The sequence below is a fragment of the Eurosta solidaginis genome, chromosome X, assembly GCF_040869045.1.
Source record: "Eurosta solidaginis isolate ZX-2024a chromosome X, ASM4086904v1, whole genome shotgun sequence".
NCBI classification, from domain to species: Eukaryota; Metazoa; Arthropoda; class Insecta; order Diptera; family Tephritidae; genus Eurosta; species Eurosta solidaginis.
In genome coordinates, this window is record NC_090324.1 from 47571806 (window position 1) to 47592804 (window position 20999).

At 39.6% G+C, this 20999-nt stretch overlaps 2 pseudogenes; one reads left to right on the top strand and one right to left on the bottom strand.

Annotated features, from left to right (window-relative positions):
• Window positions 1-439: 439 nt before the first annotated feature.
• LOC137234910 (zinc finger protein 254-like) lies at window positions 440-1068 on the bottom strand (annotated as a pseudogene).
• An 18835-nt stretch (window positions 1069-19903) lies between these two features.
• On the top strand, window positions 19904-20748 carry LOC137234911 (uncharacterized; annotated as a pseudogene).
• Window positions 20749-20999: the final 251 nt, after the last annotated feature.

A 20999-nucleotide genomic window follows, 5' to 3' on the forward strand; every position in this document is an offset into this window, starting at 1 on the left:
AGCCTGGATTTTGAGCAGTTTTCTATTTCTTTTCCTTTATTCTTCGACTTTGATGTTTTTAATCTCGTTCCATCACTTCAACTGATTTGGTGTTTGATTGCATTGTTATTAATTCCATGTGCTTATGTTCATACATTTCGATTACACTGACACTTACGTTTTTAAAAAAAAGGTGTCTCCGCTTCATACTTTCATGCCAAAAAACTTTAAGAGCATAGCACCAGCCACATTGTTAATTATGAAAGCGCCCCCAAATCAGAAAAAAATTGTAGCGCCCAGACCGATTAAGTTGTTACTGAAGCACTTTATACGCTATTAAGGACTCAACTGCTTAATATATATTATATATATCTATTATTATTACAAATCATTTAGTGGTTCCTTAAATAGCGAAAATTCCTCCCGCAACCATGTACTCAGCCTTTGCTATGCAGATTTCTCATTTGCTAAGTCCATTTTTTATTGTGAAACGTCTCTGGCAATAAGAACTCGGAAGAATACTGCGTTTGCAGACATCTTTCATAAGATGCTCGTCCACCTTATCTTTAAAACGAAAAGGATAACCACAATGGGGGCAATATACAGTGTCATTTTGTGAACTATTTCCTTATGGTATTTCCATTCATCATAAACTTTAAAGTATTTATTACAATCGATGCAATGGTAACGTGTAGTACTTTGCTCTGTATGTGTAGTGATGAAGTGACTCCTAAATGTAAAAGTTCGTGTAACCGATTGCTCACATAGTGGATCAGGACATTTGAAGTTACGTGGCCCATGTCGTTGTTGGATATGCTCCAGTAGATGTATTTCGCACACGCACGCCTATCCAGACTCATTGCATAAATATCGATTATCTTTGGGCATTATTTTATGAACGAGTTCAATGTGACGATAAAGAGTGGGATTCCAAGAGAGCCGTTGGGTACAATGCGTGCAAGCGTAAATGTTCGGGTCATATACTGCACTGTTTGCCTATGTCCTATAATACGTTACTTGTCTCTTGGTGCTGAAGTTGCACTCCTCACAATTGAAGATTACCACAATAGCAGGGTCTCCATCTTTCATACGCTACGCTGATGGCTCACTTTGTGGTGATATCGTAACGTCTTCTTCTTTTTTTAGAATCGATTGAGCCTAATGTATGATGTTCTGTTGCTGTATTTAGTGCTGTTCGGGCTCTTGGCATTGTAATATAAAGTTTTCAGCAACCAGAACAGATGCAGCACATTGGAGGCAAAATGGGCTTGCGGTTCATTCATTCATTGGAGATATTAACTCAGCGTTACTTATAACTTGTGGTTAATATTTCTTTTTCTTATACGTATAAATTGTAAAATTATCTGGACTTCGTTTAAAACAAATTAAAAATAAAAAAATAAATGTAAGGCGCTATAACCTCCGAAGAGATCTAAGGCCGAGCTTCTTTCCAATTTGCGTCGTGCTCCTCTTGATTTTCCCTACAAATTGGCCGGACGGGACCTACATGTTTTATGCCGACTCCGAACGGCACCTGCAAGGCAGATGAGTTTTCACTGAGAGCTTTTCATGGCAGAAATACACCCGGCCAGCCTGCCAAACACTGCCGAGGGTAGGAAAAATTTTCTTATAATTGAAAAACCTTATTTCTAAAATTTTGATGTTGCTTTGCCCGGGGTGCGAACCCAGGGCATACGGTGTGATAGGCGGAGCACGCTACCATCACACCATGGTGGCCGCCAACAAATTATTATTAAAACAAATTGTTCACCTGAAAATATAATAAAATCCATTAATCATCCGAGAGGAAAAAACATATTTATGGTAATAAAATTAAGTCTAAAAATTTTACTACCTAGCCTTTTTGTCCAGCAACGCGTACATTTCAAACAATTTGAAGCAAAAACGGTAAAATAATTCTTTCGATTCATTTTTTTCTGCTTCATTCTCTATACTGGAATGTTCAACCAACATAGGTATCTATGTATGGTACATACAAGAAAACGAGAAAGGGCAGAGTAGCCATGTCAGCGAACCCCCCCCCCCCCCCCCCCCCCCCCCTCCACTCAGTCTAACTAATCAGGCCGAAATAATATGCCGGAGGGAAGAAACAAGTCCATTTTTTATTAATTAAAAAAAATTCAACTAAATTAATTTACATAATTTATTTAAAAATTGGAAAGAAACCCACTTCAATGACGAATACGGCGATGCGCGGAGAGCGCTGCGGACGACGCATATCGCCTATGGCAACTCCAACACCTATATGGGAAAAATTGCATATGCCCATTTATATGGGCAATCAAGCTTCCAAACGACCGAAGATGCCGCTGGCACACACGGCATCGATACCCCCACGGCAGTCTCATTAGTGTTGTAAGACTTAGGGCGGATACCGAACACTAAATAGATAAAAGCAGTACCGAAAACCGCAAAACATCACAATCGGGTCTGACGTGGTTTTTATTTTTACTCTTGTGGGTATCTCATGCAGTACCAACCAGTCATCCACAACAAAGGAATTCAAAAAAAGGAAAACAAAAAAAAAAAAAACCCTCTCTTTACAATTTACTTAAGTGATTGGCATAATTGACATAATTGACATAATTTACTTAAGTGATTGGAAAGAAACCCACTTCAATGGCGAATACGGCGATGCGCGGAGAGCGCTGCGGACGACGCATATCGCCTAGGGCAACTCCAACACCTATATGGGAAAAATTGCATATGCCCATTTAGATGGGCAATCAATATTCCAAACGACCCAAGATGCCGCTGGCACACACCCCCTCCCCCCCCTGAGGCGTTGGGCCCTGGGTTGGCCGCTGCTCCCACAACACATTTTCATACGCCTTATAAAATTTGGCATACCAGGCGGTGGTGCTCCCGCGCAGTTTAACCACCATCGGCGTCTGCAGGGCCCGAAGCACACAGGGCTTAACTCGCGGCAACCACTCCTCAATAGGAGCCCCTCCGCCGCTCCGGGTATTGGACATCCGCCACCACCTCGATGGGCTCCTCATCCCCAGTCTCCAAATACACTAGGAGCAATTGCATGGGTTCCATCTGAAACGAGAAGGAGAAAAATCTATTATAGGAAAAAATTATCAAAAATCCGTTAGGAATTTGTCACACTTACGTTATACTAGCCTGAGAATCCGCTGGCAGATAACAAGGTGGTGAGGATAATTTATCCAACACAATCCTACATTAATGTACCCTGGAAAATTCCTGTTACTGGTGAACAACTGGATGGCAACCCGCAATATGACAACGGCAGTCTCATTAGTGTTGTAAGACTTAGGGCGGATATCGAACACTAAATAGACAAAACCAGTACCGAAAACCGCAAAACATCACAATCGGGACTGACGTGGTTTTTTATTTTTACTCATGTGGGCATCTCATGCAGTACCAATCAGTCATACACAACAAAGGAAAACAAAAAAAAAACCTCTCTTTACACAAAAAAATTCACATTTTTTTTACAAAGAAGTTTGTTTTGTTGTTTTTTACCCTTTACATTTTTTGGGTACTGTTTTCTGGCTTGGGGGGGGGGGGGGGGGGAGGCAGGACTTGTTGTTTTCAACAACAAACATCACAAACAGTCATTATAAGGGTTGGGTACAAAAACAATCTGAGTCCCGTAATTAAAGAATCCCGAAATGACAAAATCCCGAAATTGATAAAAGTCAACTGTTTCTACTGGCTTAGTGTGCTACTGCCCCAGTGACATAGTTTTTTTTTCAAGGGCAAGCAAATACATATATGTTTATATATATTCGCACGCCACAAACTCACCATATCAGCTATCAGCTGACCAATAAATACACGACAGGGTTGCATGTTACATTTAGCATAATGGTACGTGCAGATAGAACGCGTCGCGGAGAACGCATCGCCAATCTGCAAATTTATGTCAGGTGAACGTAAATAACGCATCTCTGCTTGGTAAAAATTGTATTTAATAATATGCTTCGCATATGCACTTGATTTATCTATCCTAACATACTTTTTGTAATAAAACACCTCCGCTTCACCCAACCAACCTCACGACCGCTCGCCCAGGTACATCCATAAAATGCCACAGTTGCCCTGAGAGCGATACGACACGTTAGACGCTGGATCGGAGACCTCGGTCTCTCCGTCCAGCCCAGAAAAACCTCAAAAACCCTCGAGTCTGGAACGGAGACCTCTGCCTTTTCGTCTAACCAAAAAACTGCATATATGGAACGGAGACATCGGCCTCTCCATCCAGAACAAAAAAAACAAAGGATAACAAAAAAAAAATGGTGCCATTCTGGAACGGAGACCTCGGCCTCTTCGTCCAGCCTTACTGGCCATCTACTATACATATATTACGTTATGAATTTCTATATTTAAGAGTTACGTATAAACCAATGGCAAGAAATATTCACTTCTATCTGTTCATAACCGCTAATTTTTTCATCTTAGCTCAGGTGGCATGCTAAGCAAGTCGGAAAAGATTCCCGGCCATTTGCGTCGCAGACGAACTCCTCATCTAGATTAAGTTTAGTGTGTAAGTCTTATATTAATTTTTCTCGTTTCAGCGGAGGTCATTGGTAGAAAACGATGTTGCGTATCGGAACGGGGGACGGCATGTTTAGGCAGGATGCCTAACTTTTCCGCATCTGATTGCAATCCCCCCAATGCAACTCTGCAAATCGATACTCGACTTAATTTATAACCACCCACACCATCACCGCCACATGCATATACAAGCATGTACATGCACGTGTACGTGTGCTTTTTGACAGCACTCATGCATATGCATGTCGGGGTTGATGTGTGGGTGCCTTTCCCTCCAAAACGGAGGATTTTGCGGATCACCGGTTGTAGTTTTCTATACAACCGGCCTCTTGGATTTCAACAGCCGTACAGCTCACATCTGCCGCCAGCGATATCTGCCGTTTTTCCTGCCAATATATTCAGGTAATATTTTAACCAGGTTATTTTATATATTCACCCAATAAATCACATCCATTATAACGAGAAATCTCGTCTTCTCTTATTTTGTTCAACACAAATATTGATAACAATATGCCAAAGGCAACATTATCAAGAAGAGTACGCAAATTTGAAGTCAGGAAAGGTAATAAATGGTAAGAGTGAGATTTTACCCCTGGACCCATATATAGATGAAGAAGGCATTATTTGAACGGGGGGGGGGGGGGCGGACTGGGGCATTCACAGATATGTCCCATAATGAAAGTCATCCCATTATCCTTCCTTACACTTCCAGGTTATCCAGACTAATAGTTCCATCCTCTCATAAGACCACCCTGCATGGAGGGAACCAGCTGACGCTACGACATATCCGCACTCAGTACTGAATCCCACGCGTTAAAATCATGGTAAGGTCTGTTATCCACAACTGTAAGGTCTGTACTATTTACAGGAAGCTGACACAAACGCAACTTATGGGGATCCTTCCGAAATAGCGCACCACCTTTACTAGGGCCTTCACCAACACTGGGGTAGATTTCGCGGGACCATTCGGTATAAAATCCTACCGAGGGAGGGATACCGGATTTCAAAAGGATATGTCTGTCTGTTCGTCTGCTTTTCGACGAAAGCCATCCATCTAGAAGCGACAAACGACCTTAGTACCGGATCCTTTCTAGCTGCCTTCGCCAGATTTGTATCCATACGAAAAACTTTTACTCTTACAATGGTACTAACTTTGTCCGGGCTTCGCGATTTTTACGATCCGGGTTTAAGGCATTTCTGCGTGAAGCAAGGGACGACACCTTGAATAAATATTGCCATATCCTTTTAGAATGGCATTTTATACCGCCAAGCGCGGGGGTAAAAAGTTTTAAGACCCATTTTAAAAAGATCGCGTCCGAACATAAATATACTTTTGAAGAGTTTACTACCCTCTTATATCGAATTGAGGCCTGCCTCAACTCTAGGCCCCGCAGTCCCTCATCCGACGACCCTTCCGACCTGGAGCCGCTTACTCAAGGCCACTTTCTCGTAGGTGGGCATCTTTTAGCTCCACCTGAACTCGATTGTAGTGAAAACCCTGCCTCAGTTGTCAACCGATGGCAGAAGATGAAAGCCCTCCATCAGATATTTCGCAAAAGATGGAAATCGGAATATCTCACCGAGATCCAGAAACGGTAAACATGGAAGCGTCCACAGTCCAACTTAAAACCCGGGGACCTAGTCGTCTTAAAGGAGGATAACCTACAACCGAACGAATGCAGAATGGGGAGAATCGTCAACACACACCCAAGTTCCGATAACCGTGTACGTGTTGTTAACGTAAATACAATTAAGGGACGAATTACTAGACCAATCGCGGAATTAGTACTACTTCCGCCTAACGACAAAGAAAATGAACTTTAACGTTCCTCTATCCCAAATAACCTAGCTCTCGTTCACCCGAACGAGGCCAACATACCCTAACGCAGGTTCACTATCTACCACAGGATCCGCAAAAAATTTCCAATTTCCAATTGCTTTTCTACTTCGAAGACTAAGTTTAGATTCAAATTGTAAAAAAGATTTAAAACCGGTCAATTGAAATAATAGCTTTGTAATTATTCAAGTAGTTTCTTATACAAATAAAAGCCCTAAATAATCTTCATGGTGTCCAAATATAAAACAATCTATTGCTTTCTTGCTATATGTCAAAATGGCACTACTATATGTCCTACTTATTTCGCTATTATTCTAAAATGGACTTTGCGAATGAACACATTGCGCATTGACCGAATAGAGTAAATTGTGGATATTTTTGTCGATGACAGAACGAAAGCAGATACTGGAGTTTAAGCTATTTAAATTTGAATACATCAAAGTACATAGGTCCATCGGCGATTTCGTTGGAGCTTCATAATTCCGAAAAATTATGTCTACTTCCATGTAATCGTCCTACTGCGATTCTGGCCTTTCTCTGTCTATCTGCTCGGCATTGGTTTGAGTGGATTGAAATTGCTTTGGAAGGTTGAATTCTATCTTTCTGAACAGATTTGTATTCAATTTTCTTTGCTATGACGAAAGCTAAAACTACCCATAGAGCCTACGTTAATCCTGTAATTACAAACTATTGTGTTTGGAAGAATAGTTTTCCTTAGAAAATATAGAAAAGTAGTATATTACTCTTGCAATTTTCCTACCCACAAACCAGTTTAGATACCGTGTTCCATCTGGCCACCACCATATACCGCCAAGAAGGCTATATGATGGAAATTGCATTAAGAGTTTTATAATGAATTGCCTTTTCCCTAATTGTTTAATCACCAATTGAGGACGATCGAATGTAGGTTAGTACTTTCTCATGCAGTACCCTTTATATGGTACATTGGCAACACCTATTTAGAACGATGACAATTTTCGGAATACGAATGTTGAAATATTTCTCATTGGCTTCTTTATTATTCAATTTTTATGCAAATTTCAAAAAAAAAAATCCTTTTCCAGTTAACTCCTTTGTGGTTTATTACAATTTAAATAACGAAAAGACGGTGTTGTGTTGATATCTTAAATTGACTTTAATAAAAGTAAGCCACATTCCTTACTAAGGAGTGGTTGAATGAAGAAACAGCATTCTTAAATCGATGATTCAAAATTTCAAATGATGGCACACTTTTAAAGCCTGGTTTCAATATGAACTATCTAACCTAATCGCACGGAGGTGTCCTCAGCGTAATATGGCAAAATACCGTTGTTTAACTCGTATCATTCAAGTTAACATGCTGCGGCACCCAACACATTCCATTCCCACACTCAACCTGTACACGTGCCCCTGTATCAGCATAATTGCAGTCATACCATTTTGCAACCCAACACCCTAATTAAAGGCCAATGATATTTCACCATATACACCTGTGGGAAACCAAGTTCATGATTAGTACCACGTACTAATGGTTACGCAATAAGAATCATACCAACATGGCCAGACAGTAGCGTTAGCAAATTATGTTTCACACGATTGTGAAATACTTGCACATCAATAAGAATCATGCCAACAGGGCCAGACAATAGCGTCAGCAAATTATGTTTCACATGATTGTGAAATACTTGCACATGCCCTCAGTGCATGTCAACCGTGAGAAGCTAGGACCTAAGCCAGCGTACCAAATACTGCGCACCCCAAGGCAGCAGAGCAACAAGTCTATAAAAGGAAGCAGCGCGCATCAAAGTGGCAGTTGCATCGTGGACTACTAACCTGCTTGCTCTATTTCAATAAATTACTGTAAATCTAACTTTTCTGTGTTTCATTGCAGGGCAAGTTGACCCTTTAATTTTTTTATTGTTCAAGGACCTTCAGTCCTTTACTGGCGCCCGAGCATGGACCAGCAGTGAAGTGAACTGGAGTGAAGGATAATCAAGTGAAAAAATTAGCTAAATTAAAGCTATATTTAAAAAAGGAATTAAAAGCCAATAAGTGAAAGAAAAAATTTGCTAAATTAAAGCTATATTTAAAAAAGGAATTAAATGGCAATAAGTGAAAGAAAAATATTAGCTAAATAAAGGCTATAAATTAGAGTGAACAATTAAATGCTAATCCTGGTTATGTGAGTAATATTTCTTGTTGTTTCCATATTTCTTCTCTTTTGTCTTCCAGGATGGATTCACTCCAGGTTACAGTTACAAATTTGACAGGTGCCATGAATGCATTTATGGACCAAATAAATTGTCTGGATAGGCGTGTATCGTGCTTGGACACACTCCAAAGCAGAATCGCTTCGATAGAAGCTGCTACCCCGGAGCGAGAAACGGTAGAAGCTCCAGTTCAACCCCGAGCTCCAGCAACTGAGGCGGAATTAAAGGATATGTCGAGGCTTCCAGACTCCGTACAATAATTAAAAATATTTAATGGTAATCCAACGATGTTTGTGTCGTGGGTGCACGCTGTCAAAAGCATCCTTAAAGATCTCGAGCCAGTGAAGTATAAGCCCATCTATCGGGCAATTTTACAACACGTTCTCCAAAATATACGAGGGCTCGCAGATACTGCCCTCGTATCCTATAGTATTTTTGACACTGACTGGGCCGCCATGAAACAATGTCTATCACTCCGTTATGTGGACAAATGTGACATCTGCACCTTGGAGTATCAACTCCACCAACTCTCCTAAAAGGATTCACGGCTCGATGACTTCTTCGGAGCCATGAATCACCAATTTCCTCTAACAATTATTAAACTTAAAACTGAGAAATATTCTCCGGAGACAGTGTGGGTACTTATAGACACCTACAGGAACCGCGCGCTGGATGTGTTCATCCGCGGATTGAATGGGGATCTCTCGAAGATGCTCGTGGTTCAGCATCCAAAGACTCTACCCGAGGCATATTCAAGGTGCCTCGAATTACAAAATACAAACTTAAGAAATTACACGGTGCATACTACGCGATTCAATAATCGCATCATCGCACCAATTAACACCATGCCAGAACGCATGCATGGCCTAGAGGGCAACAAGGCACCTCCGCTACCACCTAGGACGACATATCGTCCCCAGGAGCGTCGACATCCCTTTGATACACTGCACCAAAACGAGATCCTCCAACAACCTCTCAGCCACCCATCGAGAAAATGGACGTAGACGAATCTACCCAGTCCCGTAAGGTAAATTATATGAATAGCCCAAATCTTTTTAAACGAGGTGCAAAGTCAGACAATCTTCCGCGGAAACAGCAAAAGCTGTTCAACATAGAAACAGAAAGCACCAACGACGAAGTGAATAACTAAGGCACAAGATGCACAGGAGGAGGATTTTTTATCCGGCGGCCATCTAGCGTACCTTACATAGAGTACGTACTCCCTGACGGCCGCATCCTAGATTTTCTCATCGACACCGGTGTCAATAAAAATTTCATCAGCCGAATGGTCGTAAAGCATGGTAATCCGGTCGAAAACTCTTTCTCCGTAAAATCAGCTGACGGAAATATTCTCATAAAAGAAAAAATTAAAGTCTTAAGTAGTGACTTTGAGACAACCTTCTTTGTGCTTCCAGCATTGACGTCATTTGACGGGATCATAGGAGACGACACACTTGGGGATATAGGCGCTATAGTTGATAAGAAATCGAACATCCGGAAAGTAAACAAATACAAAATTCCAATGAAAGCTCGCACATCTACGCAAGTGAATTATGCGTTGTCTAAAGATCTCTCTCCTAATACAGACGGACTTATTGATAAATTTAGCGATCTTTTCTACCCCTTAATGGGACGGAATTAGTAGACACTTGCGTACGAGCTGAAATCAAGACAACAACCCCCGAACCCATTTATAGCAAAAGTTATCCCTATCCTTCTTGTATGAGGGAAGAGGTCTACCGACAAGTGTACGAGTTGTTAGAAGAAGGAGTTATCCGACCATCCAAGAGCCCATATAACTCTCCTATTTGGGTGTTTCCTAAGAAACCTAAGCCCAATGGGGATAAACAGTACCGAATGATGTTAGATTGCAAAAGGCTTAACGCTGTAACGATCCTTGACACCTACCCTATTCCGGATATAAACGCCCCCTTGTGTAGTCTTGGCAACTCTCGCTACTTCACAACCATTGATTTGACTTCTGGGTTCCATCAAATCCCTATGAAGGAATCCGACATACCAAAAACGGGTTTCTCAACGATGATCGGAAAGTATGAGTTTTTGAGATTACCTTTCGGCCTTAAAAACGCACCGCCCATTTTTCAACGCATGATCGACGACGTATTTAAACAATATATCGGCAAAATCTGCTATGTTTACATAGACGATATTACTGTGTTTGGTAAGGATGTTGATGATCATTTGAAGAATATTGAAATGGTACTTTCTCAATTGCTACGATCCAATCTTAAAGTGCATTTAGAAAAAACACATTTCCTGCAGACTGAGGTTGAACTTTTAGGGTACATCATCACTCCCGAAGGAGTTCGTCCCGATCCAAAAAAGGACGAGGCCATGAACTCAATTTTGCCACCATGCAATTTGAAGGATCTAAAAAGTTTTTTGGGAATGACCTCCTACTATCGGAAGTTCATTCGGGACTATGCCAAAATAGCTAAGCCATTAACAAACCTAACGCGTGGGCAGAATGCACAAATAAAGGCCAGTGCATCGAGGAAGGTAGCAATACGACTTGACAGCGCTGCTTTGCAAGCTTTTACTGACCTGAAGCGTGTGCTGACCTCCGCCGATGTTCTGTAATTTCCTGATTTCGGCAAGCCTTTTAACCTAACAACTGACGCATCGACCTATGCAATTGGTGCAGTTCTATCACAGGGGGATATAGGTACGGATAAACCGATTGCATATATTTATCGATCCCTAAACCAGACTGAAGAAAACTACGCCACCAACGAAAAGGAGATGTTGGCTATTGTATGCGCATTAGACAATTTGAGATCGTATTTGTACGGTGCCAAAAAGATAAGGAATTATACCGATCATCAACCTTTAACCTTCTCCTCAAGCTGCCGCAATTATAATACGAAATTAAAAAGGTGGAAGGCACGAATCGAGGAGTATAGTTGCGAAATAATTTATAAGCCAGGGAAGGCTAATGCAGTTGCCGATGCTCTTTCACGTCTGAGGACAGAAGTAAACGCTTTAACGGATTCTGTGATGAGGATGCTGTATCAGAAGCAACGATGCACTCCGCTAAACAAGATAATTCCGATCTGGTACCGCATGTACCCATAAACGTCTTTAGGAATCAGTTGATATTTAGAGTAGGTCAAGAATCTTGATGCCATGAGCAACAGCATCACGGTTACCGCAGATATTTTATTTCTTTACCAAACATCGATAGATCAAACCTCATTCCAATTCTTGAGGAATGCCTTAATCCTAATATCATAAATGGCATAAAAATCCCTGAGGAATTTATCCAACTGTTGCAAAACGTGTATACGGATAATTTCCACAGGTATAAAATCAGGATAACTCAGCCCCTAGTAGAAGATGTAACTATCCCTGACAGAATTTTCAATATAATCCAGGAAGAGCATCTCAGAGCACTCAGGAATCGGAAAGAAAATCGGGAACAGGTTTTAGGAAAATACTACCTCCCAGGTATGTCAAAACAAATTAGGGATTACGTTAAGCAGTGCGAAGTCTGCAAGCTTAACAAATATGACAGGCATCCGGCTAAGCCTCATCTCAAGCCGACACCGAATCCCAGCCACCCATGTGAGATCATTCACATGGATATTTTTGAAATCGAAAAACAAAAGTTCCTTAGTTGTATAGACAAATTTTCGAAATTTGCCAAACTGTTCCCTATCAAGGAAAGTCGTCCATTTATATCCGGAAGAAACTTACCGATGTTTTGCATTATTTTTCCGTGCCAAAAACCTTGGTCATGGACAACGAGAGGGGTTCCTAACAACACTGGTTCTCAATTACATTAGGTCTCTCGGGATTGAAATCTACCAGACGCCTACACAAACGGAGCGAGACCAATGGTCAGGTGGAAAGGCCATCCAACCCTGATAAAAATTTATCGATGCTTGTCTAAGGATCTTCCCAGAATGACTCCCAAAGAGAAGATGGCGATTGTTGTAGATAGATACAACAATACTATCCACTCTATAACAAAAACCGGTGGATGTGTTCTTTAACAGAACGGCTAGAATAAACTATCAAGGCCTAAGAGACTTTAGCGACCAAATGCACGCAAATATCAAGGCTCTCTTATTCCACGAACAAGAGAGTAGAAATGCAAGGAACAATATAACCCGCCCGCCTCCTCGGAACTTTAATAGTGGTGGTGAATTATTCATCGCCAACAAACAAATAAAAGGGAAACAAAAGGCTCTCTATAAAAAGAAGCCGCTGCCGGAAACAGAAATGTGACCATTACCACGGAAAGTGTAAAAAAATTCCACAAAGTGGATGTAAAGAACGTATAAGATAACATTGGTCAAGAGGTTAATGAGAAGCTTAAGATCATTAGAATCCGGAGGTCCGGATGCGAGCGTTAACGCGCCTGTAGCCGTTGAAGTTATAGTGGTTCAATTCCTTTTTTCTCACTGGTGTGGGATAACTGATTCGGAGGGGTTCAATTCCCCCAAAATAATCTTCTGCTTACTTGCGTGAAGTCATCCGAGCCATGAGTAGGTCGTTTGCAATTATAAACGCTTACGGGATCAACGCGAACCTTCCATAGTCAAGTTAACACCTACATTCCAATGCAAATGAAAAAATATGCGTCACAAAATATAAATTGCAAAATGAATGCAAGTATAAGCTGCGAAAAAGGCGGCAAACATGCGTAAAAAGAAACGCCAAAATAAAAAAATAAAAAAAAAATAAAGAAAAAATATAAAAAAAAAGGGAATGGATATTGTCTCTCAAAAAAAGAAAAAGAAAAAAATTTGTTTGCATGAAATTTACTAACAAATTAACAATTCTAAATTTTTCCATAACCAATAACACTAGTCGAATTAGAAATTTGCAACTAATATAACCAACTACTTCACTACTGGTTTCCCAACTAATGGAAATAGAAAAAGCTTCTTAAAATAATAGACTTCACCAGCTTTTACTAATTCACCTTCCACTATGCAACTCGAATAAGGATAAGTTCCTAGAATATTCTTAAGAAATTTATTGTATGAATGAATTACTGTTTGAAATTTCATAGACTAGCTTAGCAAAATAGACACTAAGATGATAAAATTTTTACTAATATTACTATAATTCATAGCATCTGCCTCTGCGCAACCGCGCAATGTTATGAGATATTTAAAATAGACTCACCATTGGCTTCTATACGAGATGGGTACGGTTGGATCATCGGTGGACACTTTAAGCTCATTCACATAATAGATTTGGAGCGCTATGACTTGGCAACGGCTCAACTGGAGCGGTCATTAATCAACCTCAATGAAACAACAACAACAACGGAGGTACTACTGTTCCAACTAAATAGAATTCACATGCATTTGAACGAGCTAAGAGGGCACTACTTTGCGAGATCGAAGCAATCCATTAATTGGATAGGGTCTGCCTGGAAATGGGTAGCTGGATCACCAGAAGCCACCGACTGGGATAAGGCCCTCAGCAACGAGAACTCCCTTAATCAAAATAATAACAGACAATATAAGGTAAATAACACAATCTTCAAGAAAACAAAGGAATTATTGCAGAAGCTAAACACCATTGTGACGATCACAAATGACGTCGTTGAGCGGAGAACCAGGGAAAGGCTCGAACAGGATGTCCAAAACAAAATAACCATTCTGGAGGAAGATATAAACGAGCTGATACGCGCCTGCCAAATGGTCAAAGCTGGCATCGTCAACAGCAATCTTTTAAGCAAGGAAGAAGTTAACCAGCTTGTTGGCGAGATCGACATCCTTCCATACAGTAATGCCATCGAAGCCATCGAGTATAGTAAACCATCGATCTACAATAACAACACGCTATTGCTGTATGTTTTATCTCTGCCTAAAGTCACAGAAGAAAGATTAAATTATCTTATCACACGAGCTAATATTCAGAGGGGCCATCGGATAGAATTGGCCTACAAAACTATCCTTATAAGAAAACGGCAGACGTATGGCATAAAGGGAGATTGTTTGCACATATCCTCTGCAATGGTATGCGAAAGGAAATCCTTGGAATTGTTACCGGAGGCTGGTTGTTTGGCGCGCCTCCTCAAGGGCGGAGAAACAAGTTGCCCTTACTTAACAAGCAACGCATCCACCATCGAAATAATCAAAGAGGATACAATTTTCCTGGACAATTTCGTTGGCACCATAAGTTCAGGTAAAACCACTGCTAATCTTAACTTATTAATCTTATATTCTACAGGTAGACAATGAGACGGTAGTGATCAATAACTAGAAATATTCAAGCATTACCACCTCAGGAGTTCAGGTGCTCTCACCAATCCTAACTAGTGTCACGAACCACACCATGGCTTTAAACCTCGATCTGGTACCTGGAATGGCAAAAGACAACTTGAAAATATTGAAAGTCCTTAAGTCTGAGGCGAATTGGCTCATGCTATCCGAGGGATCAGGACTACTACTACTCATGATACTAATTTGGTTTATCTGGAGGGAACTCACAGCAAGGATCCACTTACCCGAAATAAAAATCGAGAACCGATTTAGTCGAAGGATCGAGAAACCCCCTTCGCCAACTTATCTGCGGGACGCAGATATTTAAAAGGGGAGGAGTTAACACGCTGCGGCACCAAACTCATTCCATTCCCACACTCTACCTGTACACGTGCCGCTATATCAACATAATTGCAGTCATACCATTTTGCAACCCAATACCCTAATTCAAGGCCAATGATATTTCACCATATACACCTGTGGGAAACCAAGTTCATGTTTAGTACCACGTACTAATGGTTACGCAATAAGAATCATACCAACAGGGCCAGACAGTAGCGTCAGCAAATTATGTTTCACACGATTGTGAAATACTTGCACATCAATAAGAATCATACCAACAGGGCCAGACAGTAGCGTCAGCAAATTATGTTTCACGCGATTGTGAAAAACTTGCACAAGACCTCAGTGGATGTCAACCGTGAGAAGCTGTGGCCTAAGCCAGCGTACCAAATACTGCGCACCCCAAGGCAGCGGAGCAACAAGTCTATAAAAGGAAGCAGCGCGCATCAAAGTGGCAGATGCATCGTGGTCTACTAACCCACTTGTTCTATTTCAATAAATTACTGTAAATCTAACTTTTCTGTTTTTCATTGCAGGGCAAGTTGGCCATTTAATTTTTTTATTGTTCAATGACCTTCAGTCCTTTACTTTCATATTCTTCACTTTTTTATCGTAACTGATCACTACTCACATTTAACAACGTAAAAATCATTCATGTGTACATGTCAGTAAACGGCTAAGAATGTAAATATCCCTTGGTTTATTACTTGAAAGCGTGGATAGTGTCCGATTGGAAAGCAAGAATGGTTTTGATTCTGGTTTAGGTATTTCAAGCTGTTGATTATCTTGTAATCGCTAAATTTCTTCTGGCAAATCATATTGCGCATCAATATGATGTGCGCTTCTTACAGCTAAAGGAAATTTTTTGCGCACTGGTGGCATTTGATTGTAAAGATCAACACATTTGCTATCCAATAATGCACTTAAACTATATAGCTTTGATAAAACTTCCAATGAGAGTGAGCTTGTTCCCACAAAAAGGTTGTTGCGCATGATTTTGGCAAAGTACACCGATTCTTGTTTGCAGCATGTTCGTATTCATTGATAAATTCATTAACAAACCCATTAATATATAATCGAAACTGTTCCTTGTTGGTAATTCCAAAGTTTTGGTAGAGTTTAGATTAAAGTCAGGCAATAAACCCTGAAATAGTTCTAACTCGCGGGTAGTGTCGATTCGCAGTAACCTACATGTTGCTGTGTTGCACTTCTTAACAGTACCTCATCGCCACTCAACTACTGCACGTGTTTACAATTTTGGCAGTTGTATATTTATCTGTTAGTTGAATCATCAAAATGTCTGACAAACACGCGGTACCTAATAAGTTACCTGGCAAAACTGTGTCGTTCCCAGCGCATCGCAAGCGCCGTATACTTGCTGACAAAGCTACACTTGAACAACGGAAAGCTTTAAAAACCAAAAAGAGTTGCAGCTGCCAAGAAGCACCATAAATTCCGACGGCCCGAATCATTCGCAATGGGCAATTTGAAAGCTGAGCGTTTAGCGAAACGCATCAAACAAACTATTCTGCGCACGAAGTTTCAAGACACAAAAGATTCTAGCAAAATTAATAAAAAACTACTATTGGTTATGAGGCACGCAGGCAAAAGATTTTCGACGCCACCACAAATAAAATACTTCAAACATTGCATATGGCACTTTATTTTTAAAGCCATCTCTCAGAGCTTTAAGCAAAAAGGAACAAAAATTCTCTCACGGCAACAAAGTTTGGACCCACGCACAGTGTTTCGTGTAGAACAAGCTAGATGGACAAAATTATTATATGAGATTTTCCGTTTCATATGTAGTCATTTATTACAACTACGTCATTTTTTTCAGCCATATGTTCTTTTTTTTTATTTTTTTCCAAAATTTTACTTCATATGCATACATTTGCTTATTTCATATACAGTAACTCAAGTGAATAAGTGACATAGATCCAAAAAAATTTAAAGTACTTAAGAATATCTTTATTGTACTTAAATTGAATGGAATACAATTCTCAATACTCTAAAAAATTCTAAAAATTCGGAAAAAAAATTAAAATTTTTTATGAAAATTCGTCGAATTTTTTAAATATAATTTAGTTTTTGTTATAGATCTGACAAATTTTTTTATGGGAAATTAGTTAGAATTAATTTGCGAAAGCAAAAATTGTAAGAATTATCCAAAAACGGGTGTCTACTTATTTATGTGAGTGGCTGTACATATGTACATACATATTTTGTATTTATTTGAGTATTTATCCTGGCACTACAATTTTTACAGAATTATTTTCATAGTACCAGTCAGGAATGTAAAAGTGAATTAAAATAAAAAAAAAAATAAATGTAAGGCGCGATAACCTCCGAAGAGATCTAAGGCCGAGCTTCTCTTCCAATTTGCGTCGTGCTCCTCTTGATTTTCCCTACAAATTGGCCGGACGGGACCTACATGTTTTATGCCGACTCCGAACGGCATTTGCAAGGCAGATGAGTTTTCACTGAGAGCTTTTCATGGCAGAAATACACTCGGAGCGCTTGCCAGACACTGCCGAAGGGCGACCCCGCTTAGAAAAATTTTCTTCTAATTGAAAAACCTTATTTCTAAAATTTTGATGTTGCTTTGCCCGGGGGTTGAACCCGGGGTATACGGTGTGGTTGGCGGAGCATGCTACCATCACACCACGGTGGCCGCCAATTACAAAAATAATAATAACAATGTAAATAATTAAATTAATTATGTGAAAATTACTTATTACAAAAACTTAAAAGTAAAGTATCATACAAAGTAGAAAAGACAATAGATTTAAATTGAATAAAACCTGATCCAACAAAAAGTTCTAGGGTAGGTTATCTTTTATAATTATGTTATTATTCGCTATCATCACTTTCATTGGATGAGTCACTTGTGAAATAGTCATGAACATCAGCAACACTACTGTGAAAGCTTGAAACAACTGGGGTATTTATTGACTCCTCAACATTATCGGGGGACAGTAAATTTAAGACTTCTGAAGTCAGACTTTTAAATATTTTCTTAGGTATCTCCCTAAAACTGTTAACTAAAGGATCCGATGTTATAACCAACATATTCATAAGATCTCTATTCGTGGCTTCACGCAACTGCTTTTGTATGTTATCATCCCTGAATCGTCTCAAATCTTTGTTACGGGCTTCCTGTGCTTCCTCAGAAAGTTGACCAATAGGTAAAATTGCTGATTTTATAATATCAGTACTATGCACTAAGAATTTATGAACTGTAACAGGCATATTAAACCATGGATAGAGAACTATGTATAGTTTCTTAGTCTCGACCGCAAATTTTTCAAATCTTTGGATATTTATATTGTACCCAGAATCTAATGCGCGAAGGAGAGTGTCGATTCTTTTGATGAGCGTTACATCCAATCCCGTAATCTCAGCACCAGCCTCAGAATTTTCGAAAACCTACGAGCAGTGTTGCCGTCATTGGTATTGCCGAAACCTGGTTTTGGTTTATCTTCATCAATCCATTGTATGTATCTGTTTTTATGCCTTGGTGACTGGTGTTGTAGGTTGTGGCAGGTTGAAGTCAATGATCTTCGCCTTTTTGCTTTTGGTATGCTCTTGTTGACCTTGCGCGTTTATTTTTGTAGGTTTTATGGCTACTTGTTTGTTCCCTGTACCAGGGAATTGGTTTTGCCGTTTGTAGATCAGCTTTAAAGGTTCAAATATCTCGTCGGAGCTGGTACGTACATACATCCTATTTGATATGTAGAGATAACTAAATCTACAAAAAAAAAAAAAATTTAAAATAGATGTTCAAAGAATTCGCAATGGTTTTTTCTTTCGACTATTAGAGAATACTTGCGACTATAACATATGTAAAATTAAGCCCGGATGTACGCGGATGTATGTAACTTTTTTGTCCCTAAAGTTAAAAATATAAGGGAAAAATACCTTTTCTTCTTAATAACGGAATGTTAAATATATTGAAAATACTCTAATTGTGAAAGAATTACTATTAAAAAATTTTACTTACCTTCGAGCTTAGAATCCATCAAAAACATTATATAAAAGTGTTCACTTAAAAGAAATATGTTATCTTAATATTCAACAAGAATTTTGCAAATTAATCAATGCATTTTACGGCCACTCCTGCCTTCTTACTTCAATTACTCAATATATATGAGCAAAAATATAAAAAAAGCAAACATCCCGTTATTTTGTTTGTTTTCTTTCATTTCTCATTACACTTTTCTTGGAATAAGAACTTTGTTTTTGTTCAGCTAGCTTGTTCTACACGAAACACTGTGCCACGGTATAAATTTCATGTATAATATCTTCTAAGCAAATTACACCTTTTTCACCCAGATGCTCCTCGACCAAAGTGTTGGATTGAATGGGTGTTTTCCGATTATTAATCCTATCATACCGCGAATGAACATGCTCGGGCGGATGCAGCTGGTGCTGATTATGGCCTGCCATATCATTGCCATCTATATCAGGTGTGCATCCGAAACGAGTAATCTATATTTTTGAATTGTCGAGGTCATAATTTGTACTATCTATGACTTGCTCAACAAAAGCCGATTTTCTTTTATCTTTTGTAAAACTGTTGATTTCATTTGGGATCATTTATTAACATACGTTTTTTTAGGTTGTCGAAACCTATATTATTAGTTTTTTTTTACAGTTTCCCAATCATTTATGTTTAGTATATACGAATATATTCCTCACTATTTTAATTTAGGAATTAAGAGACTGTATTTGGATTCGACGCATTTTGTACAAGAAAAATGGGTACCAAACGTAAGCAAATCGAGGGTGAATTGTCGCGGCTCGGAGCAGAAATACCCAAATAAGCGACACAGCCTACAAGTAATTTATTTGTTCCGAGTCAAGTGCGGCCAATTATTGCGTCTATACCCAAAATCAAGTTCAGCAAAAATTGCAACAGCCACATATGACTTCGTTAAGCGCCAGTTCTATAACAAACTCGGCCACAACAGCACAACCAGCTCAACGTGCACCAATTCCACCACCACCAATACCGCCGCCGGCTTTACGCAACTTTGTGCCAACACAAACAAATGGCGCCATTAACTCAAAGCAAATAGGATCGCCCGGCTTACCATTACAGCAACACCAGTTGTTGTAAGTAGTGCACCAAGCTTTACCAAAGTCGTTAGTCTGTTAATGTTCCAACTACACGGCACATCGGTATCAACGCGATACAATTTGATGTAACACAACAATTAAAGAAATTGAAACCAGAAAAATCTGGCCCGAATCCTATAGTTGAAGAAGCTATTACAGTTGCATGAGCATCATCTGCATTGCAAGATCCTATTACATTTAGCACGTTTAAAAACGATGACAAATTGCGGCAATTTACCATTGATACCCGTCAAGTGGTTGTAGTCGCTGTAGTAGTTTTGAGCAATGATAGGTTCACTTAAATAAATTTTATCACAAATATTTGTGGCAATAAACAATGAAATACCCTAAGCCATATCCTTTTTGCAGCAGCTCATCCAGCAAAAATACAATTAAGCCGGCAGCAAATAGTTGTATAATATTTGGCAAACATACACCAGCGCCAATTTCCGATGGATCACCATATATGCCAGTCATAACATAGACGATAGCTTGACCAGGCCAAGTAATTTTTGGGCATCATTAAATAAATACGATCTTTAGGCGTATCACCGACTTCAATGATTTGGCACCTGTCAGCAGTTGCATAATAAAACCGGACGTCACAATTGGTGATATACCAAGTTTCATAAGTGTACCACGATTCGAAGCCAAAATCACACGTATCCAATAAAATGAATCAGCTGAGTCTGAGCTCATAATACCGAAAGCGGGATTTGGCAACAAACCAAGAAG